The sequence below is a fragment of the Taudactylus pleione genome, unplaced genomic scaffold (assembly GCF_031769625.1).
Source record: "Taudactylus pleione unplaced genomic scaffold, aTauple2 ptg000259l, whole genome shotgun sequence".
Classification (NCBI taxonomy): domain Eukaryota; kingdom Metazoa; phylum Chordata; class Amphibia; order Anura; family Myobatrachidae; genus Taudactylus; species Taudactylus pleione.
The window spans coordinates 9,072,895-9,099,756 of record NW_028284661.1 but is presented as its reverse complement, the minus strand read 5'-3'; the positions used below and the strand labels follow the sequence as shown (position 1 = coordinate 9,099,756).

Sequence of the window (26,862 nt, the reverse complement as noted above, 5' to 3'; positions counted from 1 at the left end):
ACATATATACAGTTAAATATAGGGTGCAACCATCTGATATGGGCATATAATAAAATACAAAGTGAAACATAGGGTGTATCCATATAACAGGATATCCTCTTTTGGCCATCTTTGATTGGATTTTTCATGTCAATCAGCTGAGCCTCATTTTCTATTGTAAATTATAATATTCATGGTTATAAGTTCATCAGTCTCTACTCACTTACAAAAAACCCTGAGTAAGTCCAAGAGGGCAGTGTGACAAGTGCCTCTGATGAAATGTGTTGGGTTGCACAGTTTCTGAGGAACTAGTGCATTAATACAGGTGTAGATCATCTTTCTCAGATAAACCTCTCTTACGTATTTTTAAATTATACATGTATTTGCTCTTTGTATAATAAATATATTATGTCATAATAAGGAGCAAATAGGGTTGAAGTTGCCTAAAGGATACATGAAAAGGGGCAGACTAGATGGGTCAAGTAGTTCTTATCTGCCGACAAATTCTATGTTTCCATTTGTTACTCTATGGTTCCTACTTTTTTTACTTTTGAAGTGGAACTTACATAATGAGAGTTGATACTGTTTTCATATTTGGAGTTGACAATTTTTAACCTCTAAAACCATCCCAAGGCTGGTTGAGCTAATCACTCATTGTTGTTATAGGACCACTTGATACACTTTATGTGTTTTGGGATGTCATATTGATGTTTCTTCATGAATCTATTGCACTATTGCACTAGGAGGCAGTTCTTGTTTATTTTTTTGTCCTTTTAAAAAGGAATACCTCAATATAGCAAGGGTATTACCAGTGGATCAGTCCCTCTAATGAACACAAACATTGGTGAACATCACCTTTTCAATTGAATGGGTTTGATCATAATCATCTAAGATTAATCTTCTTTATATATATATTTGGTTTGCAAAATGTTGTATGTTTTCTAAATGAATGGGTATAGATCATTATAATAATAATAATAATAATAATAATAAAAAAAAAAAATCTCCATAATCATATTGCTGTAAATTAGCATTCAGTCTGCCTCCTTCTATGGTAGCTGCTTTTATACTGAAAATGGAAGGGCCACATTAGATATATTATATTCTTATATATTAGGGATGCTTAATTTTTGCAGGTATCCCATGAAAACATCTATTTTTGGGGGATATTTCACAAAATAGCATTGATAAATGTGCCCCTAAGTGAGAAAGACTAAGGAGGGAGGAAGAACCATAGCATAAGATCCAGGTTCTGTGGTCCGTGCAAGACCTGCACTGTCTTTATGTTTAGAGCTTGATTGGCCCTGGACTCAGATTAGGAAGTTGTGTGAATGTTTCAGCTGAACTGCCAAAACCAGAGGTTCCCAAAGTCTGCCATTACAGTCCACATTTTAGGGATATCCAAGTTTGAGCCCAGATGGTTAAATCAAATGGATTGAGGTACTAATTAAGTCACATGTGCTCAAGCATGGATATCCCTAAAATGTGGATGGTAATGGCGGACTTTGGGAACCTCTGGCTAAACATCCTGCAGTTTTATGAGCAGATAAGACATGATTTTGAGCCATTATCTTCAAAAACCTATCCAGTACCTGGGCTGTACAAATTATTGTGTGCCATACACTTTATAGCCACATGCCTGTGAGCTATAAAGTGGGGATGCAGTCAGGAAGCCGACGGTCGAAATGCCAACCGCTAGCTTCCCGACTGTCAAATCTCAGCAAGATACTAATGACAGGTGTCAAAATCCTGACACCTGTCATTAGACCTACGTAGGGAGCATATCGAATGAAAGTAAGCTGGATGCTGGGCATGGACAGCCACGGGGGGAAGGGTTAGGTTTTAGGGCTCCTGGGGGGACTTAGGGTTAGGCAACCCGACAGGAGGGTTAGGTTTAGGCTAGGGGAAGGGAGGGTTAGGGTTAGGCACCCCTGGGGGGAGGTTAGGGTTAGGCACCCCCCCTGAGAAACTTAGGTTTAGGCTGTGCGGAATGGGGGTTTAGGTTTAGGCACTTAGTGGGGAGTTATGGTTAGGCACTAGGGAGGGAGGATAAGGTTAGGTACCCCTAAAGGAGGGTTAGGGTATGGGAGGAGTAGGGTTAGTAAATACTTACCTTTGGAGCTGTCAGGATCTTCACTGCTGCCGGTCTTCCGGTGGCGGGATTCTATGTCCGGCGGTATTTCATACCAATCCCATAAAGTATTAAGGATGACATTTTCAAGGAACTTAAACAAAGTATTATGTGCCAACAAAAAAATGTGGGCACACATATACATGCTTCCCTGCCAGTAGTCAGAATGGTAGGACTTTATGTTAGGCTTCTATAGGCTCTCAGTGAATGTACTGGCAGACATAGACAGCATAAACATTGGCCTGAGAGCACCTAACTATACAGATAGCTGCTTAATAAATTTACCCACAACTCAGATTATGCATCAAAATCAAATAGTTTTGTGGGGTTAAAATTATCTGTAGACCCCTGACTAACTAGGAATACACCTCCAAAATATAGGCCAAATCACTCATAAAAAAACCATCTTAACTCGCAAGGTTTAAAACTACAGTATACTCAATTTTTTATATATGGAAGGTAACCATGTATTTATTGGTGCTTTGACAAATTGCATTGCAAAACCAATGCTTTTTAGTAAAGATAAAAAATGTGGTTCTTTATGCAGAGGTACAGTAGATCAAGCTATTCACTGTTTATACAGTATATTAGTTCTCAGTTCTGCTGGACCACTGTACAGCTGCACTGAGGGACAGATGCAGATTCTTAAGATATCATCATTTGTAAACTGCACAATTCATTGAATTACGCAAGGCATTTTATATACCTGGAGGTGTTTAAACCCCAAGGTTGATCAGCGTACTCTTTCCAGCAGCTGGTAATTAAAGGGTGTTTCTGTGTTGCTGTAAAGATTGCTTAGTTGGTGTTAGTTAAGGGGTGATGTTTTTGTTGGGTTTCATTGCTATCTAGTTGGTTTTGCAAGAACCTGGCCTCTTTGTTCATCCAAAATTAACCAGAGAAGTGCCATTCTTCTTTTGATTGTATTTGCAATATCATGATAATTTTTAGTCTATCAAACTGTGACTATTGTTTCTTTTACCTGTCTCCTTCTAGCTTTCCTTTTTTCTTTACTTGCAAAATTTTTATTCTTTTAAATCGTTTATCGACCAAAAGAGTGTCATGTATCAAAGTTACAATAATATAATAAAGACTCAAATGCATTAATGTTGGCAGAAAAAGGTTAGTTATTTAGAGAAAAACATCATTAAAAGAACAAGTATCATGGCAAATAAAGGATGCCAGAATCAATAGAGCCCATCAATACACCACAGACAACCACTCATAGTGCCCTACACAAGCAATAACACAAAATAGGGTTTACATCTCTAGCTTCTAACTTGACTAGCCACCTGGTAGGGTAATGATGCTGCCCCCGTGAGAGTGGTACAGCCAACAAACCAGTCAAAAAGTGAATGGGCCAATAATTTCAATTATTTACCTGGGCTGATGATCTGCCATTGTTTCCTGCCAAAGCAAGGTTCTAATTACAGAAGTGCTGCACCACCACCTATCTGACCTAACCCAACTGTGTAATAACCCCAAACAGATCCTCTATAAACAAATAAAACCTTTACCCAGTTAAATGAACTCAATCATTCCTGTATAAATTGTTATCTTGAAAGCAAATTAAAGGGGGCTGAGCCACAGAGCCACCACTGGCCACCAAAAACATTGCAGAAGTCACATTGACTTCATATGTGCTTCATCAACAGCAAAAATCTTTAACACCATGCTAGACCAACATCTAAACACTGACTGACTATGTAATCTTTCAGCTGTAAAAATCCATGTGATATATTCACTAGTAGAGCACCCCAAGTCTAAAGCAGACTTCCCAAGATTATTTCTTGAATAACCAAAACTCTATGTAGACCAAACTTTTCAACAGGCTCCAACAACTGAGTGATCTTTGTATCCCATAGCATACCCTAAACACATCAAATGCACATTACCTGACCCAGGAAAGACAGGTGTTCTAAAAAACAAAAGTGGTTGACCATCCAAACATGAAGATGAAAGGAAAATGACAAAATTAATTACATTTAAATAAAAAAATACAAATTAATCAAACTGTATAATAGAGGATCTGCCTAAATGTTTTCTTTTTTAGATTTTATATAAACACCAAAAGACACATAAGGGGGAGTCTAATGGAAAGAGGAAGGTAGAGATTTGGAGGAGTGGGTGTAGGAGAATTGCGGTAAAAAGAAGTGAACTTGGTGAGTGGTAAAACACAAAAAAACCTGTTAATGGATTTTTCTCATTATTATTATTATTATTATTATTATTATTATTATTATTATTAGCTGAATTAACCAAATTATGTCCATTTAGTCAGGCAAAAAATTAAGATCCCTCAAGACACACTCTTGATAGTGACATGCAGGCAAAGCCCCAAGTAGAACAAGGGAGACATTACATATAGATGAACAAAGACTGGCCAGCATGGACAAAGAGAATAATGTCCTGTAAATGTCACACATTTTAATCAAATGTAATACAGTACAAACAAATCAGACATGTAATACAGAATTTAAAGGGCCAAGTGTAACACTTGTAACTAGCCAATTTCCACTGACCTAAGGCTTGAATTTGTGTACTGGGGGCCTGATTAATTAAGATCACTATGGCAATCGCAGCTCTGTAATTGCACGCAGGTCTGCTGCGAAAATATGGTAATAATTGCAATCATATGCCATCACACTGCCAACATAGAGATGCCCACTGCCGCTATTTTAAATCCTTAATACTTTGCAAACCTTCATAAACATCAGTAACATCGAGTACCATTGGTCCCTCATTCAGAATTACAGCAGCCCTGACCTTACTTAGAAATTGCTAACTTCGTTGCATGCAGTGAGTACTTAAGCTGCGTATGCATTCGCATTGGCTAATTTATGCACGCCCATGAAATGGCATTAAACTGGTCAAGAACACCTGCATTTCCTCGACCATCCCCCTGTCACCACCCCCAAATGCTCACTGCCTGTCAATCACTCTGAGATGGCTCTGCATGGTCTCCGTGATTGCAGTGCAATTGCAGTAGTGTCTTTGCGCACGTGCATGTACACTGCGAAGCATATGCATGTGCAGTATTCAACATTCAGTCAACTGTGAGTGCTGTTGCAGTTGTGATTCTTAATAACTAAGGCCCTGATATTGCAAGATGAGAGGCAAATAGACACAGAGCCTGATTCAGGGATGCAAGCTACTCATGCTCCAAAGGGATTTCATACGAATTTACATTTGAGAAAATATGCAAATACCAGTTTAAGTTTCCACTTGTGCAGTAAGGTGCAATAGACTGAGTGACGCCCACTTTGCATATCTGTGCAACTCTCAAGTCTGCTGGTGGATCCAACTTCTCCACTATCAATGCAGCCTTGGTCGAAACATCATCCCCTCGAGTAGTCCCTGGCTAGAGCAGAGTCTTCCTTTTAACTTTCTTAAAAATATAAGCTGTATACTGTATCATGCCCATGATACTCCTATAACATGCCCATGCTCTTTTTTGTCCACTTCAGGTCACCATCCAGTATCCTTCCTTGAAATTCACATGAATGTCATCTCTAATTATAGAAATGTCATACGCAACTGTGTATGCCATCACACACCAAGGTATGAACATACAAAGTAAGGGTTTCTTAGACTTTTGCTCATGACAGTAGCAAACCATCGATAAACTGTGAAATCATCAGCACTGTGTCCACCTTTGAATAAGGCCCACAATCATTCAAAACACAACCAATCTGATATTGATTAAGAGAGTACCAACAATGTGAATCCACACCTCTCAGGGTAAATGGCAACATATTTTTCAACTAGGGCCACTGGGAAAATCTGAACATCATTACAGACATCCAAATAAGCCCAGCAACCCCTACCTAAACGATCAGTCTTTGGGGTAAATTTACTAAAGTGAGAGTTTTTAGAAGTGGGTTTTAGAAGAGATGTTGCCTATAGTAACCAATCAGATTGCACTCAACATTTAACTAGCACCTTCTAGAAGATAATAGCTAGAATCTGATAGGTTGCTATGGGCAACATCTCTTCCAAAACTCACTTCTAAATACTCTCACTTTAGTAAATTTACCCCTTGGAGTGCTGTAATCTATAAAGTACCAACCTCTCACCAATGAGCACGTCCAAACAAAGTAAAGTCAACTGGACACACTTGAATGAAGCAACCAGCTCCAAAACTCTGAGGGCCATGGTAAAGTGTAACTTAAATAAACAGTTCTCAAAATCAGAAAATACCACAACTGAAACTGCCATAAGCAAATAAGGAAGTAAATTTAAATCAATAGGGCATCTTCTAACAGCTATAACTGGAGTAACCTGTGCCCAACTTTTTAAAGTCTTCACAATGAGAAAGATTTAAGTCAGTTCAGGAAGACCAACTGAGAGAAAAATAAAATACCAGCTAGAACACAGGAAACTGAAGCTATGTACTAAACAGAAACATAAAAACTAAAAATAAAAAAATGCATCAAATGATGCCCACTCTTATCTCTACTGTATGCCTGTAAACAAACTCTTCCCAGTCCTCCCAAGTCCTCTGATAGGCACATTAAGACTATGGGGCCAAAGACCCAACAGCTATGCTCTCCATGCAAGCTCAATCACATACCAAACATAAGAAGAGCATAACTAACCAACCTCATCAGCTTACAGTGACAGCAATTTAAATTTAGCCCACTGAAACCTAAAGAAGGCATCAGTCACCACATTTTCCACCCCCAACACATGTTAAACCCTAAATACAATATTTACTCACAAGCACCTCAACATAAACTGCTCAAGCAAATGCACTACCAGCATTGATGAAGTCTGCTGCTGCATAACAGCGTACAATACAGAGATTGTCATAGCAACAGTACTTTGTGAATTTCCCTGCAGATGTGCACATCGCTAATTGCGATGGTTGATGCTATAGGGACAGTGAATGGTGCAGCTGGGTTTGCAGCTTGTCTAGCTGCCTTTTTTTAATGGGGCCAAATTTTGTGGATAGCCTCCACATTAGATGAAAAACTGTTTTTTTGTCATGCTGCTGTGCATGTTAGGGGCAGTAGCTGAGAAGCCAATTGCTGCTTCTTATGTAAGTGGTGTAGTGGCAGCTGTAGCCAAGGCACATAGGGATTTTGTGGGCAGTACACCTTGTTCTTTTAGTCAAGATGATCCTATTTTGACTTTGTGGTGCCCCTTCCTCATATTTGCATTAGTGGGAGGTCTGTGCCTCCCTTTCAATTTGGTATTCAGATGCTTACACCACGGGAGTGTAGGCAGTGCCTACTAGGTGTGCAGCACCAGAAGAGTTGGTTACTCCTTGCCAGGCAGGTTGGTTACTCCTTGCCAGGCAGGTTGGTTACTCCTTGCCAGGCAGGTCAGGTCTGGGGTTGCCAAGAACAAAGACTGGTTGCTCATCAGGAACCAGTATGAATGACTGACGCCCGCAGGCCGGCAGCAGTGGAAATCCCAATATGGATTTAGGTAAGTTGTACTAACCCTACCCCCCCTAACCCTAACTCTCAGTTAGGGGTGCCATATGACAGTCAGGAAGCTGGCGGTCGACATTTGACAGTTGGCTTCCTGACTGCATCCCGCTCAGGGGCATGAAAATATTTCTGACTCACTTTGGTAAGGGGTTTAGGTAAAGCTGTTGAGCCCATTCCTGCTTTTGTCAGCCCCATCTGCCTCATCTTTAATGGGCTTGCATCTCATGGATTCCAATACCAATCTATTGAGCTAGAGCCATGTTCTGTTGATGCTGAAGAGAGTGATTTTGCAGAACAAAATACTTTATATTGTTCTAGTATTGGAGAAGAGTCTGGAGAGCAATGGTTGGGAGAGGGACAGTCCCATGTGTTGGATTTTACAGGTTCTGGCAAATTTTGTTATTGAGCCAGCATGAAGTGCTTATCACTCCTGGAATCCTGGAACTTTGTAGGCCTACAAATCATCCAGGATGGAATAGAAGTGGTTTCGACACTGCCATGCTCATAGAGGTAAGACTAGTCATCAGATGATTGAATCATTTGTTTGGGAACTCTGTGCCTGGCAATTCCAGGGTGATTGTGGTTTGTTATTTAGCATGTGGTTAGATGGATCTTCTGTCACTCATTGCCAGTTCAAGTTGGTCTTGAAATGCTGCATCCCTGTTCTTGAGTTGTCACTGTTGGATTTTGGCACTCATTCATTTTGCATAATTTTCAAAAATGTCTTCAGCTTTGTCTCAAATGTTAGAAGTCTTATGTTTATAAGAATTACATTAGATTTTGTTAGCTTTATGCACTTTTTTTATTATGCATCCTAAAAACTCCTGAACTTTTAGGACTGGTTCCATGAAATATTTTGTTTTTCTGACCTCCAAATTATATAACTCAATTCTAAAATAAAATATCAATCTAATTCATTGTCATCTTTTTAATGTTTTTTTTTTATTTCATGTAAAGTTAGGACATTCTTGACCTTGGTATGTGGCTTGTTTATAATTGTTGGCATGGTTAACTGAGTAATGCCTTTATCTTGTATCCATTACAAATGGAAGACAGGATCCTAAAAATTAAAGATGTGCTTTGACCCCATATTTTGGATTTGGTTCTAATTCATCGTCGTGTTTTAGTTTTGCCAAAACTACCCCCATGTGTTATGGTTTTGGTTTTTGAGCTGGATTTTTAAATTAAAATGAATAAAAACAAAAAAATCATGTTTTGGGCCTGTTTTTGTACCAACAGTATTACTGCCTGACTAACAGCAGTAGGCACATCAGATGCAATAGTCTGTGACAATTTTAAGTTATAGTTTCGATTATTCACTTATGTGCTAATAACTTAGTGGATCTCATTTCTCTGGATTTACAATGTACCATTTCCTATGACTTGGAAGATCTTATTGGGCTATGGCTTTTTTGTCATCTGAAAAGAAAAAGAAACTATTCCTAGGCATGTGTGTTGTTGTTGCCAGAGTAGTAGTGCTTGATTAGGCATGGAAGAAGACCAATCGGTATTGCCGCAGTGTGTGTTGAAGTTGGGTAGCAGTGGTCTCTATAGACCCGACTGGATTCACCTAACAGGTGAGGATTTGTTGAGTGGTAGTAGGGGGTTCCTTAAGTTTAGTATACTGAAAACCTCATATGATGGGAAAGAATAGTAGCAGTAGCCATAGTTCTTTAGGTGCTTTCCAAATCAGTACATGGGTTAGGCTGATACTGCCTCGCTGGGGTCAGCAACACCATCTGTCCAGGTGGGCCTTTTTGTATTATTGGGAGGAGAGTTTGGATACCTTGAGTTGTTTGTGATGGGCTGGCATTTGGACACCATCTAGGCTTGTTTTGATTGTGGGTGCAGATGGTGTTATTGAATCTTACCGTTCTTTTTTTTTTACAACCACACTTCTTTAATTTTATACTTTAAAATAAAGCTGACCCTTTTCCCATCCATTTATGTCTCATGTATCTTTATTTTTGATAAGTGGTTGCTTGTTAACTTTTGGGACATAAGGGCTGATATAAGTTATTAGAGCATTTAAAGTTATTACAGGGTTTTTTTAGATATTTTTTAAAACTTCACCTCACAACTCATTGTTTAGTTAGTTGACTACATGTTTAAAATTGTTTTTGACCTTATTAAAAGAGTAAGAATGCATAAGAAAATGTCTATACTATACAACTGTTTTACAGCTGCTTGCTATTTAGCCATGTCAAGCTCAAGAATTGCATCATGGCAGTGACTATCTCCTTCAATCAGATTTTCATAACACACATCCACTAATTTTTCCACAGAACCAAATTTATTCCCAAATGATCATTACACATCCTTTGAGCTCTGATCGCATCTGATTTTGCATTTCTATTTGGTTTGACGACATTGCAGATCAAGTGATGCCACACCTGTCACATCATCTTCTGAACCAAGATGACTATTTTAAAGAAAAATAATGGCTCCAGTACTCAAATAATAAATATACACAAATTATAAATAATTTCTGGTAAAATTCAACAATTTTTCAACATTTTGGCAACTCAGTGACTCTTGAAGACTGTGCTCGACAGCTTTAGATACTAGCCAGTGCTAAATAAAACATTTTAGAAACTAGGTTCAATTTGTGGCAGAAGTTAAAGTGTAAATTTCAGCTTAAAAAAGTTATGTTTACACTATATATGACCTTGTTCAAAATAATAGTTTTCAAAATGCATAGATCTTTCCAATATAAAGAGTGTACTATAACAGTAAATACAGCACATCTGTGAAATTCCAGATGGGAGCATAATTAAGGGTCAGGATTTACGTAACTAAAAAATAGTACATTCAAAAATAGACATTACCCACTGCTAAAGTGAACTAAAAGTGTATCTATTTGAGCTCTTACAATTTGTTTTGGACGTACAATGCAATTTTATACAAATTTAAAAATAAAAAACATTTTAAATATTTTGCTTGCCTACTTTCAATAAAACCTACGTAACCAGAGTCTAATGGAAATATAAAAATATGTTTCCTTAAGAGTTTGGCTCAGTTTTATAAATAATGAATAGTCAAAAATTCCAAAACAAAGTTAAACTTTAGGAGCAACATTCTGAGATTTCAAAAACAGGCTTTATTAAATACAGCTTTAGTGTGAACTTTTATTCTTAAGATTTATTTTTGCTATATTTGTCACTTTAGATTACTCAGAACATTTTTGCTTTTATTTTTTACATTTTTATTTATTAGATGCCTGGAACATTTTGATGTGAAATAAAATATTGATAACATAAATACATGAAAAGTGTTTAACAAATTCATAATACTGTGTTGTAATAGATAAAGTATTATTTTATAAAAGTGGATTATGCAGAATCTGTTACATCCGTGATACAGGAGACACAAAGGAGACACAACCTCTTTTTCTTATAGTAGACTCATTACATAGATGCCACTATGTGTTAGAAAGAGATGTATACACCAGCACCAGCAGGAATTTGTGGCATATGTGTGCAGAGTCTTGCACTCAGGACAGACTCTCCATGTACCATGAAGCTTTCCCCCTACCGACATACACAGACAAATGGTGCAATTTTTCCAGATGTTTTCAGAAGATTGTGCCAGCACAAACGATAGCAAAGACTCTGGCACTCTGTACATAATGTATACTGTCTTGAAGTATAAATGAGGTTCTTCCCCTGTGCTGTGCTTATCCTGCCGCAGCTCCTGCATCCAAGGATTGTGTTATAAGAAATAAGAGAAACATCTTTGTGACGTTCTATAGGCAGAATCCTTGGACTCAAATATCTCTGTTTCCCTAACAGAAGTGCAGGTGATGGAGGCAGCCGTTTTGGACCAGGAGCAGCAAGAAAAGTAAGAGTAGGTGGCACCTTTAGAGCAACGATGGTAAACTTTCCAGAAAACTGAGATGTGTAGGCCCCATTTTTGAGCATGCTGAAGCCAGTGACTGCTTTCTTGGACACAGCTTCACTGGCCCTGGCAGCGTGATTTCCTACAATAACCTGAGTAACCTGATTGTTACTCAGATATTTGATGTTCATGCAGTTGATTTTATGCTGTATCTTCGGACGCAGCAGTGGATCAGAAAAGCTGACAGGAGGCATCTTTACAAACAAAGAAGCCTTTTGTGACGTTTACATACTGTCGCACAGCTCCTGCATACAATAGCATACATTTCTGAATTAGTATGTTAGCTTATCAGTATATCAATATATATGTCAGTGTGGATCTCTTTGTTAAGCAACACAACATTTTAGTTAAGAATGGTGTAGTAATGATAATGAATTAGAAGGGCTCATAATATACATTCTGAGTTACATGTTACTTATATAAGAAGTTACTTTAGCGTTCCATGACCTGGACACATCCACTAAAAAAAAAAACTTTCTTAAAGTGTACATGGATCAGGAGTTTGGCTGTAGTATTCCCCGTATAATGAAGACATTAATCACCTTTGACTTAATAGCATTCTGCTAATTTGATGTGGAACCTTGATCCTGTTCACTGGTGCTTTTCTCTCCATTAATGAGATTAACCTATTGTATGCTCTGGGTGATTGCATCACATCTTAGAAGAAATACAAATCCCACTTAATTGTGACATGAAGGGTCTGATTGGCCTGGGACACACCTCCTTGTTTTATCTGCATGAGATGATAAAGTTTGAAGAGCAGACACATTGCTTAAAGCATGAAGAGCATTTAGGTAATACTGGTATATTAATAATTACAATAAAGAAGCATTTGTTTTTAGGTAGGAAACCAGGGAAAAGAAATTCAAACACCAAATAATAGTTAATATTCTATGCAAGTCTATATCTATTTTATTATTTAAAGAAGTACACACCAGTTTCATATTACGTATGCTGTATAAGTGTCATTTATGATGCACAAATAAATCATGAATGAATCATTTTTTTTTAAACTTTACATTTATTGCATTGTGCCCCAAAGAGGTATATAATGGTCCATTCTACATAGACGCTTTGCATTGGTATTGTAGTTTGTTTTACTGTATTATGACTTTTCATTTACAGATATTATTAAACACATTACTTACTGTACACAGCAGTATGCACACATTTTTAAGAATGCACCTAATATAGAAAAATACAAAACAAATATATCTGACATTGGTAGAAAGTACAGATGAGCGGGTTCGGATCTCAGAGATCCGAACCCACCTGAATTTAGGGGATCCGAGTCAGATCCGAGTCGGGTTGGGTTTTCCCGCCTGACTCTAATCTGAAAATGAGGCAAAACGTCATCATCCCACTGTCGGATTCTCGCGGGTTTTGGATTCTATAAAGGTCCAGTGATCGCCACCATTTTTCATTCCAGCTGTGGAGAGTGAAGAGGGAGGGAGCTGGGAGCTGTGCTACGCTGCTGTGTGGCTGCTGATGTGCATTGTGACTTGTGACTACTACTAGGTTGTGCTGGGAGCTGTGCTGCATAATTGAGGGCTGGCTGGCTGTTATCAATAGGGGCTGGCAGGCTGACTATTGCTGGCTGTTGTCCTGTATATTGGGGCTGGCTGGCTGTTATCCATAGGAGCTGGCAGGCTGACTATTGCTGGCTGTTGTCCTGTATATTGGGGCTGGTTGGCTGGCTGTAGTCCATAGGGGCTGGCTGTTGTCCATAGGGGCTGGCTGTTTTGAGGTTATCCTGTTCATAGGGGCTGGCTGTTATCCATAGGGGCTGGCTGTTGTACTGTCCATAGGGGCTGGCTGCCTGTAGTCCATAGGGGCTGGATGGCTGTTGTCCATAGGGGCTGGATGGCTGTTGTCCTGTCCATAGAGGCTGTCTGGCTGTTCTGCTGTGTTGTCCAGGGGTTGCTCTGTCCATCGCGGGGGCACTTCTTCACCCCCAGTGTAAAAAAATAATAAAAAAATTGTGTGTGCGTGTTAGCCACACCACCAGTGAAAAAATAAAAACAATTTTTGATGTGTGCGTAACTGCATAGTAGCCACACCACCAGTGTGAAAATAAAAACAATTTGTTGGTGTGTGCGTATTAGCCTGCTAAACCACCAGTGAAAAAAATAAAAACTATTTTTTGTGTGTACACCACCAGTGTGAAAATAAAAACTTTTTTTATTGTGTGCATGATAGCCTGCCACACCATGAGTGTGAAGATAAAAACATTTTTTTGTGTGTGCATGTTAGCCACACCACCAGTGAAAAAAATAAAACAATTTTTTGTGTGTGTGTTAGCCACACCACCAGTGTGAAAATAAAAACATTTTTTATGTGTGTGTGTTAGCCACACCACCAGTGAAAAAATAAAAACTATTCTTTTTGTGTGCATGTTAGCCACAGCACCAGTGAGAAAATAAAATCAATTTTTTGTGTGTGCATAATTGCGTATTAGCCACACCACCAGTAAGAAAATAAAAAACTATTTTTGTGTGTGCGTGTTAGCCACACCACCAGTGAAAAAATAAAAACAATTTTTGTGTGTGCGTGTGGCTGTTAGCAGCACACCACCAGTGAGAAAATAAAAACAATTTTTTGTGTGTACGTGTGGCTGTTAGCCACACCACCAGGGAAAAATAAAAACAAATTTGGGTGTGTGCGTGTGGCTGTTAGCAGCACACCACCAGTGAGAAAATATTTTTTTTTTGTGTGTGCATAATTGCATATTAGCCACACCACCAGTGCCAAAATAAAAAAAAATTGTGTGTGCGTAATTGCGTGTCAGCCACACCACCAGTGACAAAATAAAAACATTTTTTTGTGTGAGCGTAAATGCATATTAGCCAAATCACCAGTGTGAAAATAAAAACTATTTTATATGTGTGCGGGTTAGCCACACCACCAGTGGTAAAAAAAATTGTGTGTGCGTGTTAGCCACACCACTAGTGAGAAAATAAAAACATTTTTTTTGTGTGTGAGCATAATTGCATATTAGTCACACCACCAGTGAGAAAATAAAAACAATTTTTTGTGGGTGCATAATTGCATATTAGCCACACCACCAGTGAGAAAATAAAAAAAGAAAATGTGCGTGCGTAATTGCGTATTAGCCACACCACAAGTGAGAAAATAAAAACTATTTTTTTGTGTGTGTGGTTGATTGTGTGCATTAGCCGCACTATAATTGCTTGGTAACACTGCTGTAAGACCACAGTGAGTATGGAGGACAGTCACATGACAGGAGAGCAGGATCCACATACCAGTCTTGTAGCTGTCGACAGCAGTCATGATGATGATGCAAGGCCGTCAACGTCATCTATGAAGACCAATGTACCAGGGCTTAAGTCAGGCCAAAAAGTCAGTCTAAAAAAAGCAACATTTACCCTGTTAAAGAAAAAAAATCTAAAGCTAAGTCAGCTTTAGAGAAACAAAAAATTGGCAATATGCGATTCACTACATGAAGTGGCAAGGAAAGAATAAGGTCTTGGCCTTTATTATTTATGACTGGTGGTTCTAGTAATAATTTAAGCCCCTCTGCTTGCAGGAGAGGTACAAAAAATTTTTTAATTGTTAAGACGAGTAAGACACCTTAACCAACTGTGTGCTCTGAAAAATCACAAATCCCCGAGGAGATTCCAAGTGTGTCCGCGGTTGTCATGTGTGAGCCTGACCTTTCTAATACTGTACTTAAAGAGGATCCTCCTTCCACCATTTGTGTGCCCTCTGCAAATGTGGGGATGAGCAGCACAAGTAAACATGCTAACGTAGAAATCGAGGATGCTTCTGTGGAATTGCACAAGGAGGATGAGGAGGATATTTATGTAGTTGGCGATAACAAAAAGGATGATGAGGATGTTGATGATGATAAGGATGTTGATGGCAAGGAGGTTTGTGTAAAAACTGTAAATCAGGCAACAGTTGTTGCCAATGGTGGGAAAAACCCCATTGTTGCCATGCCTGGGCAAAGGACCAAAAAATCCACAACTCATGTGTGGAATCATTTCCACCCAAATCAGGAAAAACTTTGCCAAGCTATTTGTAACCATTGCCTTAGTAATAGTGAGTAGAGGTAAGGACCTTAACCATCTTGGAACCTCCTCCCTGTTACATCACTTGCAGTGCATTCATCAAATTGGAAAGGGTATAGAAACTTTGTGGACAAAAAAACAAACAACAATCAGTCCAGTGTCACCTAGCTGCTCCCTTCTATCTGGATCCAAGCGCCTGCAATCTCCACCACCAACTCCTGCATTATCATCAACATCTTAATTCGTGATCGGAAGTAGTTCTAAATCCAATATCATAAGGACTGACTCCTCTCCTAGCCATTGTTCCTCAGAAGAATCGTTGAGTGTTATGCCTGCTGCTCCTGCTGCTGCTGCTATTGCTATGAGTGGATCTTCATCCCAGGGGACCAGGAAGAAGACTACTTTTAGTAGTAAAAGTTCAACCAAACAATTGACTATCACACAATCCATTGCATTGGCAAACAAGTATGATAGCAAACACCCAGTTGCACAGCGGATTACTGATGCTATAACAGCTATGCTGGTATCAGATGTGCATACAGTATCCGCCATTAATGCAGTGGGTTTTATACAGTTAATGGAGATCCTGTGTCCCCACTACCATGTACCTTCTAGATTCCACTTCTCTAGAATAGCAATTCCCAATCTATACAAGGACATTAAAAAAAACTTTATTAAAGTCCTCTGAAATGCTGCTGTGCCCACTGTTCACTTAACCACAGATATGTGTACAAGTGGGACAGGGCAAACTAAAGATTACATGACTGTGACAGCCCACTGGGTAGGTGTTATGCCTCCAACAGTGCAAACAGAAGCAGCAGCAGCATCTAACAAATGCCAGCTCATTCAGTGGCAGGCTACTCTGTGTATCACCGGTTTCATAAGAAGCATACTGCTGAGAACCTCTTAGAACAACTCAGCGAAATCATTGCAAACTGGCTTACACAACTTGGACTCTCCTCAGGATTTGTGATTTCTGACAATGGTAGCAATATTGTGCGAACATTACATCTGGGTGAATTCGAACACATCCCATGTTTTGCTCACACAATAAATTTGGTAGTGCAACATTTTTTGTAAAATGACAGGGGTATGCAGGAGATGCTCTCGGTGGCCCAAAAGATTTCTGGATATTTTCGACATTCAGCAACTGTGTGTTGAAGATTGCAGCACCAGCAAGAACTGTTGAATTTGCCCTGCTATCAGCTGAAGCAAGAGTTAGTAACTAGGTGGAATTCTACCCTCTATATGCTTCAGTGGATGGAGGAGCAGAAAAAGGCTATCCAAGGCTACACTGCAGCCTATGACATAGAGAGAGGAGCGGGAATGCACCTTAGTCAAGCACAGTGGAGAATAATTTCCATGTTGTGCAAGGTTCTCAAACCCTTTGAACTTGCCACATGTGAAGTTAGTTCAGTAACTGCCAGCTTGAGTCAGGTCATTCCCCTAATCAGACTTTTGCAAAAGCAGCTGGAGAAAGTGAAGGAGGAGCTGAAATGGAGTGATTCTGCTAAGTATGTCAGACTTGTAGATCAAGCCCTTCATTCGCTTCGACAGGATCCAAAGGTCGTCAGTCTCTTGAAATCAGATCACTATATTCAACCATATTTGATCCTAGGTTTAAGTCATACCTTGTGTCTTTCTTTCTAATGGACATAAATCTGAAAAGATGCAAAGACCTGGTGGTGAAAAAATTGTCAACTCAAGCAGAACGTGACATGGCAGCATCTGCTCCTTCATTTTCTACAGCTGCCAGGAAAAAAATAAATTTTCCTAAGAGACCCACTGCTGGTGGTGATCAGATCAGAGAAAAAACAACTGGGGAAGATTCTGCACAGAACCTAGATAGGCTCATTAGTGTAAACCAACCATATAACATTAATAAACTAATTACGTCATCGATTATTGTTGGTGGTGCTCCAAAAGCCCAACATTACATATGTTAAACAACAAAGAAGATAAAAAAAGAAAAAAGTAGGGCTAGTTGCTGGGGCACTCTTATTGAAATTTTATATATATGATAAAATGTAACTTTTATTATACATCAATAAAATGGTGCGATATCATACAGTTTAGTCTTACTTGACAGATGAGATAGACTAATCACCTGTCAAAACCAGATCTCATTGAAATAATGAAATCCATTGGCGAAATATTAATAAATTCTACATTCCACTGAGAAAGGCTCAATACAGATAATTGACACTTTGCAGATATTATTGTTACATGGTTATATATTATTCATGATGCTTTGACCTGTGCAAAAATGAATCCCAAGTATATTTATTTAACCTACAGCACCTGGTATTCCCAAGAGGTCTCCCTTCCAAGTACTGACCAGGCCTATTACTGTTTAGCTGCCAAGATCAGACGAGATTGGGCAAATCAAGTAAAATATGGCTGTAGGTATACTTGAACAGGGAAAGAAATGCACAATGCTTGGTTAAAGCAGAAATAAATGTAGGACTAGTAGAATGTATAGTCCATTTTTTTAGTAGATTGTAACATTCAAAAAAAGCAAACTTTTATTTGTGCACGTAAATATCAAATATAATCAGTGTGTCATCATATAATTTGATATACATAATGACATATAAAGAAACATTAACATCAGAGTATCACATAGTTTTACATTAGGTAATCATATATATATAAGGTAAGCTCTCACAAGCAGGGCCCTCTTTCCTCTTGTGCTTATCCTTTCTTTACTTATATTATCTGCTCTATACTCAAAAGCACCTAACCCGTGACTTTTGCCATCCTGCTTCTGTTGCAGCAGTGTTTATATACCATGTACTTGTATTGCATTGTCTTAAACTGTATGACACTGTTTTCTTGTTCTGCTCAACTGTCTATGTACTATGTCTATGTACTATGTTTGTGCACTATGTTTATGTACTATGTAAGGCGCTGCGGAACCCTTGTGGCACCATATAAATAAAGGATAATAATTATAATAATATAATCTCATGTACATAGGAAATCAATTCAGTTTAACAAATTAGTTAATATCTCAGACAGCATCCTTGATGCACAATTTAACATGTATCAAGTATACAGTGTCACTTTTCAATCCAAAAAGGAGCAGTAATGTATACACCATTGTAAGAAGGTTCAAAAATCAAACTGGCTATATCTCAATATTGTATCCAGCAGTTGAATAATGCTCAACAGTCATACCCTTGTACAGGGGCAGACCTATATTTGTACACGTGGATATATATATAATTCATGTATCCTCATATGGTACCATATATACCACACAGCATGTGAAGAGATATTAACATGAGAGTATCACCTGATTGTGCATATAGGTAATCCTACATATTCCTGTACATTGATCTCAGTAATATAGAATTTTTTTTTAAGTATTAACATATTCTTACACCTGGGTTAATATCACACCAAGTGTCCTTGGTGCACAAATTGATATATATCGATCATATAGTGTCACTTCTTATTTAACTAAGGAATGATAATGTATACATCATTATATCAAAATTCAGTCAAACTGCCATTCTCAATAGTGTATCCAGCAAAGCAATACATCACGGACATACCCTTATACCGAGGTAGAGATAAAAATAGAGCATGAATAATTTGCAATGCCTATCTCTATAAGGGTTTCTACAGGCTAATATAAACAAATGAAACGCCTGCTATTTCATAAAGTGTCCCATAGGGAAACACATGGAGCCTGTCAGTGTGCATCTGATTCAGTATCTGGACATGGAGGTCCCACCATATGTTTGCATACTGATACAATACCAGTCCCCACGATATAGTAGTTTGGAGTGCTGTCCATGTACTGACTCATTCTTCATGCGGTATGCAGAAAAGAGAGGACGCACGTTTCACCTGGCTGAGGGCTTGTTCACCTCATCCATACCGGTAACTGACTAGCCTTTACTATAAATGTGTATGATAATTGGCTCACCCGCAATATTCGGGATCTAACTGGATAGTATGTGGTTGTTAGGGAAACATCCCCGCCTCTCATTGGTCATGCGATCGCACCTAACCTCATCATTTGACATTTGGCCCAAAGAAATGTACCAGAGGGAAGCAATGTGACAATTTAATGATGAAGCATGCTATCAAAATATTCTCTTTAACCCAACAGAAAACTATACTACACTATGCAACAGCATTATAGACAAAGCCAAAAATGAGGGAATTATTTTAAATCAGAGTATGAATATTTGAAAGTGTATAGTCCTAGAGTGCCAACATTATATCTACTACCAAAAGTCCATAAGAATATTCAGGACCCTCCATGGAGACCCATAGTGTCTGGAGTGGGAGGACTATCTGTGTAAATGCAAGTAGGTTCATTGATCTTCATCTCCGCCATCATGTATTAGGCTTAACATTTTACATACAGGATACATCTGACATCCTCAGGAAATTGCATGATGTTAGGATGGAGAAACAACATTTCCTTGTTACACTGGATGTGGTATCCTTATATAAATGCATCAAGCATGACCTAGGGATACAAGCAATAAAATACTTTCTTTGGATGGAAGAACCTTGTCCATTTCATCAATTTCTCTTAGATCTCTTGAAATTTATCTTAACCAAAAATCACTTTACATTTGGGAACCACTTCTACCTGCAGTTGAGGGAAATGGCAAGGGGGGATGCTTGTACCCCCATATATGCCAACCTCTTCATGGGCAGGTGGGAGCAAAAATTTGTCTTTGAAGAGACAATGGAGGAATATACACAAATACATCGGTGGTTGGTGGAGATATATCGACGATATTCGGATGATATGGGAAGGAGAAGAAGAACTGCTTCTTGAATTCATTCATATACTCAATAACAATTATGTTAACATCAAATTAACTTACCACTGCAGTCAGGAGCATATATCCTTTCTGAACCTGAAAATCTACAAAACAGGTGAGGGTACCATACATACAGAACTCTATTGCAAAGAGACATCGATGAATAGCATGATACATCAGACAAGTGCACATTTTGTGCCTACAATTGAGAATCTTCGCAAAGGTGAATTTTTATGGCTAAAGAGAAACTGTTCGGATATACAAGTATACCAATCTAAGAGTCTCCAATTAACGGACAGACTAATAGAAAGGGGATAAGGCAAAAGATACATTAGGCGAACCTAAGCTAGCACTTCCGATATCCACAGAGAGAAGCTGATATTTAGAGACGACAATCAGAAGAGGCATGAAAGAAGAGATAAAAACAACAAAGACATCACAATGATAACTACAAGGAGCTTCAAGCTTTTGGATTGGAAAAAGATAGCTTGGGAATTCGAGGAGGTGACCTCACACAGGAGCTAATTAAACAAGAAAGCATGTGGACATTTAGATTAGGTGCCCTGAATCTAATGGGCATGAATGAATACATAAATTACAGCATGTTCTTATGAAAGAAAACATATTGAAACACATCCATTCCGTTCCTTCAATTAAGCGCAGATATACTTACCGATGTCCCCCTGAGACCTATAGATACATTGAATATGATATAAAATCCCTTATCACATCGTGTGGAATAGTCGATAACAGTTTTAGTGATATTGGGACATACATATCACAAGTCGTAGCAAAGATCACAAGTACAGTATATGTTTGGTATATTGCAAATTATTCAATACACCATTAGATACCTTTTATTTCACTTTATTAGGCAAGTCACGCCCATACAATGTCACATATATATCATATCACAATTAGTTCACCTAGAATTGTCACTTTTTCACGTTCTATCACTATCCATTCATTTATTTATGTATCACAATAAAAAAAAAAATTCACTAATTTCTTTTATATTTTCACCCCATTCTCACATTCTCACTATACATGTTAACGTATAATTTCACATATTTCTCATGGTACATTTGATGTATATATAAGCATGTATGCATGTACATATCACTTTGATGTGCGTGGGTATATATAGATATATATATATATAAATATATATAGAACTATGTGGTTACCATCTTAGCATTCTCACTATCCTCACTTAGAAAAACTATTTTCCATATAATATGTAACACAATTATTATTGGGGCTATTAAATGCCCCCTTTTTATATACAACATGGCACTTATTACAGGTTATATTACCAGTTATTCATTTTTATGCAATATTGCTAGTTTTTTGACACCAATATACTGTATACTCTATGGTACTAATTATAATACTCCTCTCCGCAGTTATGGTCCACTTTAATGAAATTTCACTATATTCTTCAAACTAGACCATTGAAATATTTCCCTCCGTTCTCCCAATTTATATTACTTTGAGTAATTCTGATAAAATCATGCTGCTATGAGTGTATCTCTATGGATCTACTATTATGCAGAAATATAGCATATATGATACTGTACATTATCTCTGGTATTCCTGTAGGGTCTGCTGACACTAATATACTATAACATTGAATATGGACCAATTCCCCCTTTTTTTCTTTCCCCCTTTCTCTTTTTAATCTATTTACATGAATTTATCCACATTAATGATATACTTTATTGCCTTTTGGCTGAATTTTGTAATTATACTATATTTACCAGCATGTATTTAATTATCACGCTGATAGTTTAATATTCTATGAGATATGTGGAGTATTTCATCCATGTCAATTATCTAGGATAAGACTGGTATTTCTTGATCAATTATATATTACCATTTATTTTCCTGCTTTTAAATGTATTTGTCACCTAAACTCTATATACCAGATAGCTCTATGATTCTATACACAAGTACTGAGCCTGTTATCTTATTATACTACTTTACTATCATGCATTGCAACAAATGAATCACGTGATTAGAGGTTCGGTCCGATCACATGATTAGAGAGAAGTGGAGGTTGCCTTTTCTAATAACCATTTAATATCTATGCACTTAACTACATCTACTATAAGGCAATGCATTACAATTTTCTGATGATTGGAAGTTAGGTCCGATCACATCACTAATTGGAGGCAGGGTATATTTCCCTAACAAATATCCACTATTCAGTTAGATCCCGTTAGATCTAAACATAAGCACTGAGTCTACCATCTTATTCAATTATAATGCAATATATGACTCATGTGATCAGAGGTTAGGTCCGATCACATGTTTAGAGAGTATTGGAGATAGTTCTTTAGCAACTATTTTCAGGCAGTAAACTACAATTAACAATAGGCAATGCGCCATAATTAACCTGTGATTGGAGGTTAGGTGCGATCACAAGACCTATGAGAGGCGGGGGATGTTTCTCTAACAACCACATACTATCCAGTTAGATCCTGAATATTGCGGGTGAGCCAATTAGTGTACACATTTAAAGTAACGGCTAGTCAGTAACTGGTATGGATGAGGTGAACAAGCCTTCAGACAGGCGAAACGCGCATCCTCCCTTTTCTATATACCGCATGGAGAATTAGTCATTACATGGACAGCACTCCAAATGACTATATCATGGGGACTGGTATTGTATCAATATGCAAACATACAGTGGGACCTCCATGTCCAGATACTGAATCAGATGCACACTGACATGCTCCATGTGTTTTCTTATGGGACACTTTTTTAAATAGCAGGCATTTCATTTGTTTATATTAGCCTGTAGACACCCTTATAGAGATAAGCACTGCAAATTATTCATGCTCTATTTTTATCTCTACCTCAGTATATGGGTATGTGTGTGATGTATTGCTTTGCTGGATACACTATTGAGAATTAGTCAGTTTGACTGTGAATTTTGATATAATGATGTATACATTATAATTTCTTAATTAAATAAGAAGTGACACTATATGATCGATATATATCAATTTGTGCACCAAGAGCACTTGGTGTGATATTAACCCAGGTGTAAGAATATGTTAATACTTTAAAAAAAAATTGATACTCTCATGTTAATATCTCTTCACATGCTGTGTGTGGTATATATCGTACCATATGAGGATACATGAATTATATATATATCCACGTATACAAATATAGGTCTGCACCTGTACAAGGGTATGACTGTTGAGCATTATTCAATTGCTGGATATAATATTGAGATATAGCCAGTTTGATTTTTGAACCTTGCTACAATGGTGTATACATTACTGCTCCTTTTTGGATTGAAAAGTGACACTGTATAATTGATACATGTTAAATTATGCACCAAGGATGCTGTGTGAGATATTAACTAATATTTTAAACTGAATTGATTTCCTATGTACATGAGATTATATATATATGATTACCTGATGTAAAATGATGTGATACTCTGATGTTAATGTTTCTTTATATGTCATTATGTATATCAAATTATATGATGACACACTGATTATATTTGATAGCTACATGTACAAATAAAAGTTTGCTTATGCATTACTTTTTTTGAATGTTACAATCTACTAAAAAAATGGACTATACATTCTACTAGTCCTACATTTATTTCTGCTTTGACCAAGCATTGTGCATTTCTTTCCCTGTTCAAGTATACCTACAGCCATATTTTACTTGATTTGCCCAATCTCGTCTGATCTTGGCAGCTAAACAGTAATAGGCCTGGTCAGTACTTGGAAGGGAGACCTCTTGGGAATACCAGGTGCTGTAGGTTAAATAAGAATACTTGGGATTCATTTTTGCACAGGTCAAAGCATCATGACTAATATATAACCATGTAACAATCATATCTGCAAAGTGTCAATTATCTGTATTGAGCCTTTCTCAGTGGAATGTAGAATTTATTAATATTTCACCAGTGGATTTCATTATTTCAATGAGATCTGGTTTTGACAGGTGATTAGTCTATCTCATCTGTCAAGTAAGACTAAACTGTATAATACTGCTCCATTTATTGATGTATAATAAAAGTTACATTTTATCATATATATAAAATTTCAATAAGAGTGCCCCAACAACTAGCCCTACTTTTTTCTTCTTTGGTGATGCAGATCAGTCAGCAAAACCTCATGACATCTGGTTGGGTCTGATACGGTCACCATTCAGAGAATGGTGGAGGACTATTTTAGGGATATCATCCAAAAAGGACAATTCCATCTTGCACCTTTTTCCTTTCCATTATGTGCTGTTTGGGGCATTGCTGCCTGACATTTTTAATGTTATGGTTTATGAATGTCCAGAAATTATTTTGGCCACAGACAGCATCTCCTGCCTGCCCTTTTCATTTTTTTTAAAAGAAAAATCTGAACCAACTGCTGCTTGTTGTGTCAACCCGGCAGCACAAGTCGCACAACAGTCACATTCAGCCAAGGGTTCTCAGCCCTCAAGGCTGCTACATGGTTCAAAGGCCACATCCTGCTTCATGGCCCAAAGGCCACCTGTCGTCACTCCTCACCAGCCCTCAAGGCTGTAACAGCCGCAACTTGCCAAGAGTTCCAGCCCTCAAGGCTGTTGCAGGATGGTTTCTTCCTAATCATAGCTCTGTATTCCACTACTACTCAGTAGCTGCATCAACAATTAACTATCAACTATCAATTCTTCAGCCAGTGGCTGCACCAATTATCAAGTATCAACTCTGCTTACTTCAGCCAGTGGCTGCACCACTTATCAAGTATCAACTCTTCTTACTTCAGCCAGTGGCTGCACCATTTATCAGTTCTTCAGCCAGTGGCTGCACCAATTATCAAGTATCAACTCTTCTTACTTCAGCCAGTGGCTGCACCGATTATCAAGTATCAACTCTTCTTACTTCAGACAGTGGCTGCACCGATTATCAAGCATCAACTCTTCTTACTTAAGCCAGGGGCTGCACCAATTATCAAGTATCAACTCTTCTTACTTCAGCCAGGGACTGCACCAATTATCAAGTATCAACTCTTCTTACTTCAGCCAGTGGCAGCACCAATTATCAAGTATCAACTCTTCTTACTTCAGCCAGTGGCTGCACCAATTATCAAGTATCAACTATTCTAACTTTAGCCAGTGGCAGCACCAATTATTGAGTATCAACTCTTCTTTCTTCAGACAGTGGCTGCACCAATTATCAAGTATCAACTCTTCTTACTTCAGCCAGTGGCTGCACCAATTATCAAGTATCAACTCTTCTTACTTCAGCCAGTGGCTGCACCAATTATTGAGTATCAACTCTTCTTTCTTCAGACAGTGGTTGTACAAATTATCAAGTATCAACTCTTCTTACTTCAGCCAGTGGCTGCACCATTTATCAGTTCTTCAGCCAGTGGCTGCACCAATTATCAAGTATCAACTCTTCTTACTTCAGCCAGTGGCTGCACCAATTATCAAGTATCAACTCTTCTTACTTCAGCCAGTGGCTGCACCAATTATTGAGTATCAACTCTTCTTTCTTCAGACAGTGGTTGTACAAATTATCAAGTATCAACTCTTCTTACTTCAGCCAGTGGCTGCACCAATTATTGAGTATCAACTCTTCTTTCTTCAGACAGTGGTTGTACAAATTATCAAGTATCAACTCTTCTTACTTCAGCCAGTGGCTGCACCATTTATCAGTTCTTCAGCCAGTGGCTGCACCAATTATCAAGTATCAACTCTTCTTACTTCAGCCAGTGGCTGCACCGATTATCAAGTATCAACTCTTCTTACTTCAGACAGTGGCTGCACCAATTATCAAGCATCAACTCTTCTTACTTAAGCCAGGGGCTGCACCAATTATCAAGTATCAACTCTTCTTACTTCAGCCAGGGACTGCACCAATTATCAAGTATCAACTCTTCTTACTTCAGCCAGTGGCTGCACCAATTATCAAGTATCAACTCTTCTTACTTCAGCCAGTGGCTGCACCAATTATCAAATATCAACTATTCTAACTTTAGCCAGTGGCAGCACCAATTATTGAGTATCAACTCTTCTTTCTTCAGACAGTGGCTGCACCAATTATCAAGTATCAACTCTTCTTACTTCAGCCACTGGCTGCGCCAACTATCAATTATCAATTCTTCAATCCTCAAGGGGTACCCCAACCATCATCTTTGCACAGTCCTCAACTCTATTTATCATTCAGTTTTGAGCCAGCTAGCTGGATGCAACCTTTTGGCCTTAACTAGATGAAAAAAATCAATATTGTGAGCTGTGAGGTGGTCAAAATGTACTGAAAATGGTGGAAATAAATGTTATTGAAGTTAATAATACTGTAGGATCAAAAACAGGCCCATTTTATGTGATTTTAGCTGTTTTCATGATTTTTTAAGAAAAAATCCAGATCCAAAACTGATAAACAAACACGAAGGTGAAGTTTTGGCAAAACCAAACCAGATCCAAAACCAGGAGAGATCCAGATCCAAAACCAAAACCAAAACACAAGGGTCGGTGTACATCTCTAGTAGAAAGGTGATTTGACAAAAGCTGTGTGCGTCTCTGCAATATCAAGAACACAATCAGATGTTCCCAAAACAAAATCTAATTTTTAACTGCTGCAGCAT

At 38.1% G+C, this 26,862-nt stretch overlaps 2 pseudogenes; one reads left to right on the top strand and one right to left on the bottom strand.

Moving 5' to 3' along the window:
* Window positions 1-17,762: 17,762 nt before the first annotated feature.
* On the bottom strand, window positions 17,763-17,881 carry LOC148514778 (5S ribosomal RNA; annotated as a pseudogene).
* Window positions 17,882-23,940: 6,059 nt separating this feature from the next.
* LOC148514777 (5S ribosomal RNA) lies at window positions 23,941-24,059 on the top strand (annotated as a pseudogene).
* The last annotated feature ends 2,803 nt before the right edge of the window (window positions 24,060-26,862 follow it).